Raw genomic sequence first — 13,899 nt, 5'->3', positions numbered from 1 at the left:
ACTTTTGTTCACAAAGTGGTTCTGCGTGCACAAAAGCGCTGGAAACGGCGAGAGAAGCTTAAAAATGCAACCTTAGTTCAGAAGATTTACTTTTGTTCACAAAGTGGTTCTGAGTGCACAAAACAGCTGGAAACAGTAGCTCTGCGTGCACAAAAGCGCTGGAAACGGCGAGAGAAGCTTAAAAATGCAACCTTAGTTCAGAAGATTTACTTTTGTTCACAAAGTGGCTCTGCGTGCAAAAAAGCGCTGGAAACGGCGAGAGAAGCTTAAAAATGCAACCTTAGTTCAGAAGATTTACTTTTGTTCACAAAGTGGTTCTGCGTGCACAAAAGCGCTGGAAACGGCGAGAGAAGCTTAAAAATGCAACCTTAGTTCAGAAGATTTACTTTTGTTAACAAAGTGGTTCTGAGTGCACAAAACAGCTGGAAACAGTAGCTCTGCGTGCACAAAAGCGCTGGAAACGGCGAGAGAAGCTTAAAAATGCAACCTTAGTTCAGAAGATTTACTTTTGTTCACAAAGTGGTTCTGCGTGCACAAAAGCGCTGGAAACGGCGAGAGAAGCTTAAAAATGCAACCTTAGTTCAGAAGATTTACTTTTGTTAACAAAGTGGTTCTGAGTGCACAAAACAGCTGGAAACAGTAGCTCTGCGTGCACAAAAGCGCTGGAAACGGCGAGAGAAGCTTAAAAATGCAACCTTAGTTCAGAAGATTTACTTTTGTTCACAAAGTGGTTCTGAGTGCACAAAACAGCTGGAAACAGTAGCTCTGCGTGCACAAAAGCGCTGGAAACGGCGAGAGAAGATTAAAAATGCAACCTTAGTTCAGAAGATTTACTTTTGTTCACAAAGTGGCTCTGCGTGCACAAAAGCGCTGGAAACGGCGAGAGAAGCTTAAAAATGCAACCTTAGTTCAGAAGATTTACTTTTGTTCACAAAGTGGTTCTGCGTGCACAAAACAGCTGGAAACAGTAGCTCTGCGTGCACAAAAGCGCTGGAAACGGCGAGAGAAGCTTAAACATGCAACCTTAGTTCAGAAGATTAACTTTTGTTCACAAAGTGGCTCTGCGTGCAAAAAAGCGCTGGAAACGGCGAGAGAAGCTTAAAAATGCAACCTTAGTTCAGAAGATTTACTTTTGTTCACAAAGTGACTCTGCGTGCAAAAAAGCGCTGGAAACGGCGAGAGAAGCTTAAAAATGCAACCTTAGTTCAGAAGATTTACTTTTGTTCACAAAGTGGTTCTGCGTGCACAAAAGCGCTGGAAACGGCGAGAGAAGCTTAAAAATGCAACCTTAGTTCAGAAGATTTACTTTTGTTCACAAAGTGGTTCTGAGTGCACAAAACAGCTGGAAACAGTAGCTCTGCGTGCACAAAAGCGCTGGAAACGGCGAGAGAAGCTTAAAAATGCAACCTTAGTTCAGAAGATTTACTTTTGTTCACAAAGTGGCTCTGCGTGCAAAAAAGCGCTGGAAACGGCGAGAGAAGCTTAAAAATGCAACCTTAGTTCAGAAGATTTACTTTTGTTCACAAAGTGGTTCTGCGTGCACAAAAGCGCTGGAAACGGCGAGAGAAGCTTAAAAATGCAACCTTAGTTCAGAAGATTTACTTTTGTTAACAAAGTGGTTCTGAGTGCACAAAACAGCTGGAAACAGTAGCTCTGCGTGCACAAAAGCGCTGGAAACGGCGAGAGAAGCTTAAAAATGCAACCTTAGTTCAGAAGATTTACTTTTGTTCACAAAGTGGCTCTGCGTGCACAAAAGCGCTGGAAACGGCGAGAGAAGCTTAAAAATGCAACCTTAGTTCAGAAGATTTACTTTTGTTCACAAAGTGGTTCTGAGTGCACAAAACAGCTGGAAACAGTAGCTCTGCGTGCACAAAAGCGCTGGAAACGGCGAGAGAAGCTTAAAAATGCAACCTTAGTTCAGAAGATTTACTTTTGTTCACAAAGTGGCTCTGCGTGCACAAAAGCGCTGGATACGGCGAGATAAGCTTAAAAATGCAACCTTAGTTCAGAAGATTTACTTTTGTTCACAAAGTGGTTCTGAGTACACAAAACACCTGGAAACAGTAGCTCTGCGTGCACAAAAGCGCTGGAAACGGCGAGAGAAGCTTAAACATGCAACCTTAGTTCAGAAGATTAACTTTTGTTCACAAAGTGGCTCTGCGTGCAAAAAAGCGCTGGAAACGGCGAGAGAAGCTTAAAAATGCAACCTTAGTTCAGAAGATTTACTTTTGTTCACAATGTGGCTCTGCGTGCACAAAAGCGCTGGAAACGGCGAGAGAAGCTTAAAAATGCAACCTTAGTTCAGAAGATTAACTTTTGTTCACAAAGTGGTTCTGAGTGCACAAAACAGCTGCAAACATTAGCTCTGCGTGCACAAAAGCGCTGGAAACGGCGAGAGAAGCTTAAAAATGCAACCTTAGTTCAGAAGATTTACTTTTGTTCACAAAGTGGTTCTGAGTGCACAAAACAGCTGGAAACAGTAGCTCTGCGTGCACAAAAGCGCTGGAAACGGCGAGAGAAGCTTAAAAATGCAACCTTAGTTCAGAAGATTTACTTTTGTTCACAAAGTGGTTCTGAGTGCACAAAACAGCTGGAAACAGTAGCTCTGCGTGCACAAAAGCGCTGGAAACGGCGAGAGAAGCTTAAAAATGCAACCTTAGTTCAGAAGATTTACTTTTACTCACAAAGTGGTTCTGAGTGCACAAAAGCGCTGGAAATGGCGAGAGAAGCTTAAAAATGCAACCTTAGTTCAGAAGATATACTTTTGTTCACAAAGTGGCACTTTTGTGCACGCAGAGCTACTGTTTCCAGCTGTTTTGTGCACTCAGAACCACTTTGTGAACAAAAGTAAATCTTCTGAACTAAGGTTGCATTTTTAAGCTTCTCTCGCCGTTTCCAGCGCTTTTGTGCACGCAGAGCTACTGTTTCCAGCTGTTTTGTGCACTCAGAACCACTTGTGAACAAAAGTAAATCTTCTGAACTAAGGTTGCATTTTTAAGCTTCTCTCGCCGTTTCCAGCGCTTTTGTGCACGCAGAGCTACTGTTTCCAGCTGTTTTGTGCTCTTAGAACCACTTTGTGAACAAAAGTAAATCTTCTGAACTAAGGTTGCATTTTTAAGCTTCTCTCGCCATTTCCAGCGCTTTTGTGCACGCAGAGCCACTTTGTGAACAAAAGTAAATCTTCTGAACTAAGGTTGCATGTTTAAGCTTCTCTCGCCGTTTCCAGCACTTTTGTGCACGCAGAGCTACTGTTTCCATCTGTTTTGTGCACTCAGAACCACTTTGTGAACAAAAGTAAATCTTCTGAACTAAGGTTGCATGTTTAAGCTTCTCTCGCCGTTTCCAGCACTTTTGTGCACGCAGAGCTACTGTTTCCATCTGTTTTGTGCACTCAGAACCACTTTGTGAACAAAAGTAAATCTTCTGAACTAAGGTTGCATTTTTAAGCTTCTCTCGCCGTTTCCAGCGCTTTTGTGCACGCAGAGCCACTTTGTGAACAAAAATTAATCTTCTGAACTAAAGTTGCATTTTTAAGCGTCTCTCTTCGTTTCCAGCGCTTTTGAGCACGCAGAGCTACTGTTTCCAGCTGTTTTGTGTTCTTAGAACCATTTTGTGAACAAAAGTAAATCTTCTGAACTAAGGTTGCATTTTTAAGCTTCTCTCGCCGTTTCCAGCGCTTTTGTGCACGCAGAGCCACTTTGTGAACAAAAGTAAATCTTCTGAACTAAGGTTGCATTTTAATCTTCTCTCGCCGTTTCCAGCGCGTTTGTGCACGCAGAGCTACTGTTTTCCAGCTGTTTTGTGATTTCGTGATCAAGATTGTCCAAAGGAAATATCATTACAAACATTCATTTGGACTCAATGATGACTTGAATAAAATTCAATTGTCAAAGATCAAATGGCAAGGTCACTAGGACCTCACAAAGCACACTTCTTGCCTTGTAAATGCAATATATCCGAAATGCCTTCAGGGAATTCTTTCACATTTGGCACAAACATTCACATGAATTTGGGTTTCATTTTGGTAGCCAAATGTCACAGTGTTCTCACAAAGTATGTAAATATTTTTCCTTAAATTGATATCTAAAGATCAGCTCATGGGAATGTCGTCAAACTTGGTAAAAACATTAACTTCAACTCAAAGATGAAGGATTTTATTCCCTTTGAAGTAAAAGGTCAGAGTAACATCACTGTGAATGTGATATGTAAGGACTTTCAGTAGGGAATTTCATTATATCTGGTAACTTGGACTCACTGCTTGAGGGAATTTCTTATCAACGTTACATGAGTTGTCATTTGGATTATAGCCCTCTACCTGGTCAGGGGCCTAAACAGGGTTTGCAGCCTCTTGGTACTGGAGCTTTTTGGGAAAATAACAATCCCTTTTGGGGCCTTCCCAAGGGCCTAGAAGCTCCAAATTTGACCCACTGGTCACGAGGGGCTCTTTGAGCCTGCATTACCGATTTACACCAAAACCACACAGGGGCCCAGGTGACCTTTGTGACCTTTGGTATCAATTAAGCCCATTTCTAAGGGCTCCATCTTGATAGCCGTACAGAGTACATATGGGTTTGAGAGGGAAGAATGTTGATCGGGGGGCCTACATGATCCCAAAGGTGTAACTTTCAAACAGTTTAAGGCTTTTTCGTCTGAAATGAGGGGCCAGCATATTCTAGGGATTTACACTAACATTTGATTCCCTTTTCATTATGAATTGCAATTTGACGGGCTTCCAGCAAATGCCACAAAGCACATAGAGCTTTGAAACCACGACAGGAGCCTTCTTTACAGAAAGCCCATCCACCTATTTCGGCCTGGTGTCCGCAGGCGCGAAAGAAAATAAGTTGTGCCTGGTTGAATTAGGCAGTCAGACAGGTTCTGACACTTGTTGCTTTTTGTGACACATGGAATATTGTGCTTTACCCGCAAGTTAGCTGAAGTAGCAGAGTAACATTTAATTTCTCTTATTCTAATACTAGAGCATATTCATGTTATGGTTGTAATGTTTACTGTCAGTTGCAGCACTTAGAGAACAGTATTTTTGTTTATTCTTGTGTTTTTATGTTCAAAAAGTTATTCTAACACCAGCAGCAGTAAGAGCATGTGTAGTTACCCTAACCAGGCATTTGAACCCAAAAGGCCCTAAATTTGATCTTTTGACCTGCAACACCCAGAGCTTTTTTTTTTAAATTATCTTTTTTATTGATTCCACATATCAATATTCAATCAATATTTTACATAATCTGTATAATTTTACAACAGTATAAAACATTCCTATACTTCCACCGCAGAGCAGAGACATAATTGGACATGAATTCTCAAGTAAAGTTACAGTAGAGTAAATGTGAAGTAAAATGAACCGCTTTTTCACTCTTGTCCTTATTTTCACACCTCTCCTGCATTGTTCCTTGTCTCCTGATTGGGGTAAACATATCAAATAAATAAATGAACAATAAACAAGTTTGTAGCCTGAAACAAGGGGGTCAACACTCTGCAATACACACTGTCCTTATTGCACAAAGTCTGCTCTCAATGGAGACACAAAATCAATCCAGTTTTCCCAGTAGTTTTTAAAAGTTTCTGATTTTAGTCTAGCTGAGAAAGTCAGCTTCTCCATTCTATATATAATCCTCTCTTTTTGGTGGATCTTTTTTTAGCCATTTTCTGGTGATGGCCTTTTTAGCCACCACCACCATTATCGAAATATGTATTTAATCTCCTGGTTCTCTTTTCCCAAATATAAAACTTCAATTGAAAGTGGAATTTGCACTTTCAGAATTGTTTCCATACTCTTCTTTAACTCTTGCCAAAAAGGTATAATACAAGGGCATCCCCAAAAGATATGAAAATGGTTGGCCTTATTTTCCCCACACAGTCTCCAACGTTGTGTGTCTTGAGATTTCTGTTGTGTTGGTGTAATAAAGTATCTTACAATGTTCTTCCAACCATATTCTCTCCATGAGAGGGAGCATGTTGTTTTCCACTGTCCTTCATTTACCTTGTCCCATTCCTCCTCTGATAACTGCCACCCAGCCTCTTTTCCCCACTTTTCTTTTATATATGTCATATTGTTACCCTTTAATCTTTCGACTTCTTAATATAGTTTTGTGATTAGTTTCTTTCCCTGGTCTGAATCATATGCTGAGATGAATAACTTAATGATTCCTGACTCAGGCTCATCTGAATTAAACTTTTTTATAGTTTTCTCCATATAATGCCGCATCTGTAGATATCTGTATAAATCTTGATTGTTTAATCCATACCGATTTTTTAGATCCTGAAAACTTTTGATGGTCTTCTTTTTAAAAAGTTCACAAAATATTTTTGGTCCCGCATCCCATCTACTGAATCTACTATCTGCTGTGTTTGGTGTGAAGTCTGAATCATATGCGATTCATCTCAATACCTTACTCTGTTCAATCACTTTATTCTTTGATATAATCTCAAGAAATTCCCTCAAGCAGTCCAAGTTACCAGATATAATGAAATTCCCTACTGACAGTCCTAACATATCACATTCACAGTGACGTTACTCTGACCTTTAACTTCGAAGGGAATAAAATCCTTCATCTTTGAATTGAAGTTAATATTTTTACCAAGTTTGACGACATTCCCATGAGCTGATCTTTAGATATCAATTTAAGGAAAAATATTTACATACTTTGTGAGAACACTGTGACATTTGGCTACCAAAATGAAACCCAAATTCATGTGAATGTGAAAGAATTCCCTGAAGGCATTTCGGATATAATGCATTTACAAGGCAAGTAGTGTGCTTTGTGAGGTCCTAGTGACCTTGCCATTTGATCTTTGACAACTGAATTCTATTCAAGTCATCATTGAGTCCAAACGAATGTTTGTGCCACATGTAATGATATTTCCTTTGGACAATCTTGATAAATTGTATTCAAAACAATGCAAAGTCATGTGAGCTTGACCTTTTGACCTTTGACTAACACAACGTAGTTGTTCATGAGATATCGCATTCACATGAATGGGACAGACAGATGGATAAACAACTTGAAAACATAATGCCTGTGGCCATACTGAATGTGAAAATGGTAAAGAAATAATTATAGGAATACATGAGTAATAATTTGTTCCATGTTCTTTTATTTTACATGGATGATTTCTTGACAAAACGAGCCAACTCTATAAATGTGAACTGAGTGTCAGAAATTAACATGACATTCATAGCATCTGCAAACAATTTTTCCCCACAAATTTCTGTAACTTTCTGAGAATCTACATCACAGTATATTATAAAATATCATGTGTTTCAATACTCACCTTATTGATGGAACCTCAGTGATGTCTACTGTCCCTGGCTCAGACACTCTCTCAAGCATCTACAGTACATGTCAAGACAGGTAATGGTAGCATTAAAATAACATTAGATTTCTACAATTCAGTTGAACTATTATAGTTTCAGATATTAACCATTTAATTCCGAGTTCAGTCAGGAACCCTTTGTTATGATTTACCCATTTGTTGCAAATGGGGACACAGTTATGATTGGCGCTGAAGGCTCCATTCTTTGGATGTTCCCTGGTTAGCTGAGCAGCGTGCTAAGATAAAAACAGGGAACATATGCAGAACCCCCCAGTGGGCGTAGCAGGCAAGGTACTTTGGTTAAGATGATTTACCACAACCGTGTTTGTACTCTGTGCTGTGGTGGCAATTTCTGTGAAACAAGCACAAAGTCAAACACTTCTTTCTGTAAGTTTAATTCAGCATCTGCAGATGGACTCATCACCTGATTGACATGCACAAATGAGCAAAGAACATAGGAGAATCTATGTTCTTATAACTCACAGCCCCCTCCCACTAAGCATGCAAAGGTATATATATTACCCTTCTGTAGTTTCACTCAGTGGAGGAGACATCCTGTCCTTTTGTTTACATGTTCTGTGGATGACCCCCCCTGTGAGAACCCAGTTGTTTGATCCCAATCAGAGATACTAAAAGATACCATAAAGTTGTGGTTTCTCAAGGCCATAAAACTCAAGTCTCTTAAGCCACCATCGTAAACCTTAAAGTTGCCCTTTTTGATTAACAATTTGGTCAACCATTTGGTCAATCCTCCACATACATCTTTGCTCATGCAATTATACATACAAAAATGTAACATGTTAGAGCTGAGCAGGGATCAGTGAGGATGAGGTCGTATTTAAATAGACCACTTTGGTGAGAGAATGGGCTGTGATTGGTGGGTGACTGACGAGCACCCATAAACCTATCGGTAGCTGAGCACATGACTCTGTGTCCTGCATGAACTAACACAATGCTTCATTAGTTACAATTCAAGTTCAGGATTTCTACGATGACATTCTCACTTTAAACCTCATTTAAAGTATCTTGAATTGAGGCAAATTAAAGCTGATTTTCATAATTAATTATGGATAAACTTACAAAGTATGTTGCAGAAATCTGAAATGGATATCTATATCATTGAGCATTGTACAAGTTACATTGTACAAGTACATGTTCTACTGAATAAGGGATCAGCCACTTGCTATCTGTAAAGCCCCAACCCCCAAGTGAATCTCCTTATATTATGCTAGGTGTTGTTTGGGCAAAGAAAAAATTAAAAGAAAAAAAGTCTAATTTTTGCATTTTAGCAGGTGCTCTTAATAAAAAGGTTCCCTTTTTAGCACCATGCATCTTATCCACTGAAATATCCACACTTACATCACTGATATAAACATATACCTATTGAGATTTAATTAAAGTAAATGGAGAATTACAGGATTACCTCCACATTTGCTATGGTTTGAGATACTGCTGCTAGTGCGACATCTAGTGGCAGTGAATATCGCTAATGAATATCATATGTACATAAACACTCTCAGAGGTGGGAAGTAGAACCTGTGGTGAACTTCAGCTGACATAAAAACTCAAAAGCTTTAGTTTGTCCAGTTTGGACGCGCTCCTGATGTAAATATAAAGTATTTACATCTAGCAGGGCCCATTCTGTTCAATCTGTACAATTTTGACGATTGCCCACTGGTGGATTATTTTATATTCAATTCTTGCCAATAGATCACTTTCTCCTAAGTCTTATACACTGGACCTTTTAAGAAAATACTTCATTCAATACATTGTACTCATTTTCTTGTGGACAGTTTTTCATGCTCAAAAATCTTTGCTTTAACCCTCCGTTTAAGTGAATTGTTTTTTACTTTATTTGAAGTAAGAGTAGTTCAGTTAAAGAAGTCAAAGTACATTTCAGAACCTGTACTTTTATACTTTTACTTGGTTAAAGAAGCCGAAACAGTGGTTAAACTTCAGCTCAAGTTATTTTTAATACAAGTATCTGTACCTCTACTTGAGTAAAGAATGTGTGTGCTTTTATCACCTCTGCACACACATACACACACACAGTGGATTTTTTTTAACAACAGGGAGAGCACAACTTCGCAATAACACAACGATACCCACAAGCAACAGTTAAATTCGAAAAAACAAGCTGCAAAGCAACCAAACTCACGCCATGCAGTAGCAAACTGCCAATACAACTGCCTGGACACTCCAAACAATTTGTAGAGCAACACATAATGTCCTGAGCACGTAATTACATAGGCATCAGGACAAACACCAAATGTTAGCTCTCAACTTGAACCCGGTTATGATGCTGTGGCAAGACTTTAGAGTACAGCATGAATGTACAGTTCATGCTCAAAAACCTATGTGCTGGATTTTAAAAAGTCCTGCAATGGCAATGGTTCAAAAATTCCTCCACAGGGATGTAAAAGACTTAAAGTTATTGCAAATAGAACAGTATTTACGTTTTGGGGTGGATTACCTTTCAATGGGGGATTTAGATTAACTCTTTCCTTTCAATAAATCCAATGATGTACTCACATTGTCTTTACCTTATATTAAAATGTGTTTGATGATCCAGATGATACAGAAACAGAAGCAAATGAGACAGAAGTGTGGTTGTTCTCTAAGCTGTGATACAGTTACATTTTGTCCTGTTGCTGCCTTTTAACTGAAGTGCCAGTATGTATGACATGTGTCATATCAGCCTATGTTGTGGTGGCTGATCATTATCCTGTCTGGTCCATCGGCCATCACGGACCAACATCCTGTCTGGTCAACAGACTGAGGCCCCTGCTGAAGAAATACAGAGTCACTGTGTACTTGTCTGGCCATGACCACAATCTGCAGGTATGTAATTGAGTGCACGCTCAATCATAAAAAATATCATGTGTACATAGATTCATCAAGGAAGTGTATCTCAGTGTGTTATTATTTGTCTGTCTGTCTCTTTGACAGTTATTTATTCTTTTTCATATCCCACTTATCACACTGTGTTTGAGAAGAGTATGTGCAAGATTGCCCCTCTCTGTACAGGAGGTGGCATTCACTAGTGGGTGCTACAAAGACTGTACTTGTTGATAGTTCAAAGCTAGTTTGCATCATTTTTTGGCACCAAGACTGGCATTTGCCCACATTACACAATCACAGGTTTTATACATTTTCAAAAATTAGAAACCATCCAGATAGTTATTGGGTTAAATGATACTTTGTTTCAACGGATATTACTGGTCAATATAATTAGTCATAAAGATGAAATCTTATTTATTTTATATGAGCACAGTATTGACATATTGTTCCAGGAAGATGAGCATTTGTTTTTCCTGCAGTAGTATAACTTACAGTCCAACAATTGGCTTCAACTTATCTCAATGAAGTAAATGATTGCACAATGTGATGGCTACTGAGTAAAGACAGCATTAAGAATGGTACACTGTAAGCCTTATCTTCACTATGCAAGTCTGTATGGCACAAAATGACCGTAAAAAAACTAAAGTCACTGCACAACAGAAGCAGAAAGGGAGGGGGGATTGAAAAGATGGAAACAATTACATAGAATGATACACTGTGATGGAATATCTGGTAACTTCATCTACCACTTGTATGATATGGTTTTATATTTAATTTTATAATTACCTGAACATTATGAAGTGATCTGTGTGTCTGTAAAACACGTTGGAGCAAGAGGAATCTACTGTGCAATGCGAGTGTTGCAGTCTAAGCATACAGATGTGTTGATTGTCAATATGTGTGTGTCAGTGTAAGAGGGAATCAATGTGCTGCATAAAGCCCTACAATGAAATAAGATTGGAAACAAGTGGTGGATATGAGAACAGTTCAATCAGAGAGAGACTTTAACTTGACAGTTGAATTTTTTTTTTTTTCTATGCAATTAAGTCTTTTGGCATTTTGACCCCTATGTGATGTCATCGGCATCAGAGGGGTTGATGGAGAAATAATTATGAATGACTCTGCTGGACTGGACCATGGTTTCTGATTAAACCGGAGGAGATTGGGTTGAAGGGGAGTTACAGCGGATCACTAATGACAGCTGACTGCCGGAGAGAGGAGAAAGGATTTCAAATTTGATCACAACCGCACTACTGGCTGGATGAGATTGTGGCAATATCTGAATGGCCATTCAAAATGCCCACAATCAGCTGATTAATAAGAAGAAATATATATAGAGAGATAGATTTGTGAGTAATTGTATATTTCAAATTTCAAATTTATATAGCACGGTATCACAACAAGCAGTTGTCTAAGGGTGCTGCACAAAAGTCCAAGTCCAAGAAGAAACACAAAATCCAACTTGTTCCACACCGAGCAAGCATGAGCAACAGCGGGGAGGAAAAACTCCCAGGTGTAAGAAACCTCCGGCAGAACTGGGCTCTGTGTGGACAGCCTCTGCCAGGAACGGTTTATGAGAAAGTCTTCCTGAATTATACTTCCTACTTATACTGCGCAGCTTCATGTTGCAGCTGAATACCCCTCATCTTACCCTCCTCTTCCAAACATGAAAGAGAACCTGTGGCAGCCTTCACTTGTCATAAAAACTCAAGAGGCGTTTAGTTTGTCCACTTTTTACTACTGTAAAAACATGGCGGCCTCTGTAGAGAGGACCTGCTCCCCATGTAAATATAAAGTATTTAAATATAGATGGCTCATTCTAAGAAAACAACAATCGTACAATTTAGATAAAACACACTAGTGAAAACATCACTAGGATTACTTTGTAGTCAGTTTCTGCTCCCTTTCACCTAAATCTTACACACTGAACCTTTAATGAATTTTGTCGCTGTATCTTGCTGTCTGTCTCTGTATTTTTAACAGTTCATCAGAGAGGATGATGGGAGCTCAAATGTAGTCAGTGGGAGTGGGGTGGTCAGCGATCCTGACACCACTCACAAGGACAGTGTTCCTCAGTCCTGGCAGCTCTACTCCAGTCCTGTCAATCACACAATAGGAGGCGTGGCTTACTTCCAGGTCACTGAGCATAAGATGACAGTCACCTTCATGCAGACTAATGGGAAATGTGTTTACCGCACAGAGCTGCCAACACGTATAGTCAGAAGTAATGGAATGCTCTAAAACTGAAGATATGATTACTGATATCTTTGGGCGATGGCATGTTACTATTAAGTGAAATGTGTATATTCATAGTATTTTGTATTGTATGTAATGTTTTACACATGTAACAAAATATAAACTGTTTTATGTCTTTTGTTGTGCATTGTATTTCATGATGGAGGCCTCAATGTGCAGGATGAATTATAGCTCTACTTGCATACAAGTAAGTAGTAGAGCAATAGTAGAGCCAAGTAGAGCATTGTTAGGTTTGCAACCAAAACATCTGCTCTGCCATTTTCACTAAAAATTGGACCAAATTAATATTTGATTGTCATATTACTGCTTTTATTTGTTCAAGTTTTTATTTACTTTGCTTGCTTTTCAGTCAAAGCACTTCCGTTTTTTAAAGTGCTATATGAATAAAGTGTATTAGTAGTAGTAGTAGTAGTAGTAGTATCAATATTATTATTATTATTATAGTATTCAAGTGAGTTTACTATGAGTGAGTGACGACAACAAGTTTCTGGAATCAGTGTGGGCGCCCATCTGCCTTGACTAGAGGAGAATAATGGAGGAGAGGAGAGATGAGTGGATAAGAGGGGAGAGAAGAGAGAGAGAGAGACAGAGAGAGACTGTTGTTGTCATAAAAATATAAATATAATGAATAGTGATACATTGAGATGCAATTATATTATTAATAATAACAGTTTATCATCATCATCATAATCATAATATGGTGGTAGTATTAGTAGTGAAATTTGGAGAGAGAGGGAGAGAGATAGAGAGATGGAAGCACAAACAATGGACTTTAGTTACATGAAGTAATATGAGAAAAATATGGGGCCACAGGCACAGTTCAGTGCATGTTGGGAGTTGTAGAAAAAAATTGTTGTTGTTTTCTCTATTTCTTTTGATATTTTTATGCACCTTTCAAGTTCCTGCTTTTCTTCATGAAATTGATGTTTGTGTTTACTGTATCTACTTTCCCAGGAGGATGGCTTTTGAGACAGCTTTCCTGCTGCTTCCCCAAACCTTTTATAGTTTGTTTTGGGGACATTGAGCAAGCCCGCTGTAGACGACCTGAGGGAATGATTCGTAACATATTCCGATAAACAGTCAGAGATGTATGACGGTGCTGTACCATTAAGAGAATTAAAAACAAGTAAAATAATTTTAAAATCAATCCTCAGTGATGCTAGAAGCCAGTGTAAAGACACTAAAATAAGAGTTATATGGAATCTTTTCCTATTTCTCATTAAAACCATGGCTGCTGAATTTTGCAAAAGCTGTAGGCGATCGATGGATTTTTTCGGTAATCCTGAATATAGTGCATTACAGTAGTCCAGGCGAGAAAGTATAAAAGCATGAATCAACTTTTTGGCAGTTTCCAAAGTGAGGTACAGTCTTACTCTTGCAATGTTTCTTAAATGATAAAAGGCAATCTTTGTGACATTGTTTATGTGTGGATTAAAATCTAGTCCTGAGTAACACCCAGGTTCTTTATTT

Source organism: Paralichthys olivaceus, chromosome 6, assembly GCF_024713975.1.
Source record: "Paralichthys olivaceus isolate ysfri-2021 chromosome 6, ASM2471397v2, whole genome shotgun sequence".
NCBI lineage: Eukaryota > Metazoa > Chordata > Actinopteri > Pleuronectiformes > Paralichthyidae > Paralichthys > Paralichthys olivaceus.
This window is presented reverse-complemented; position numbering follows the sequence as displayed.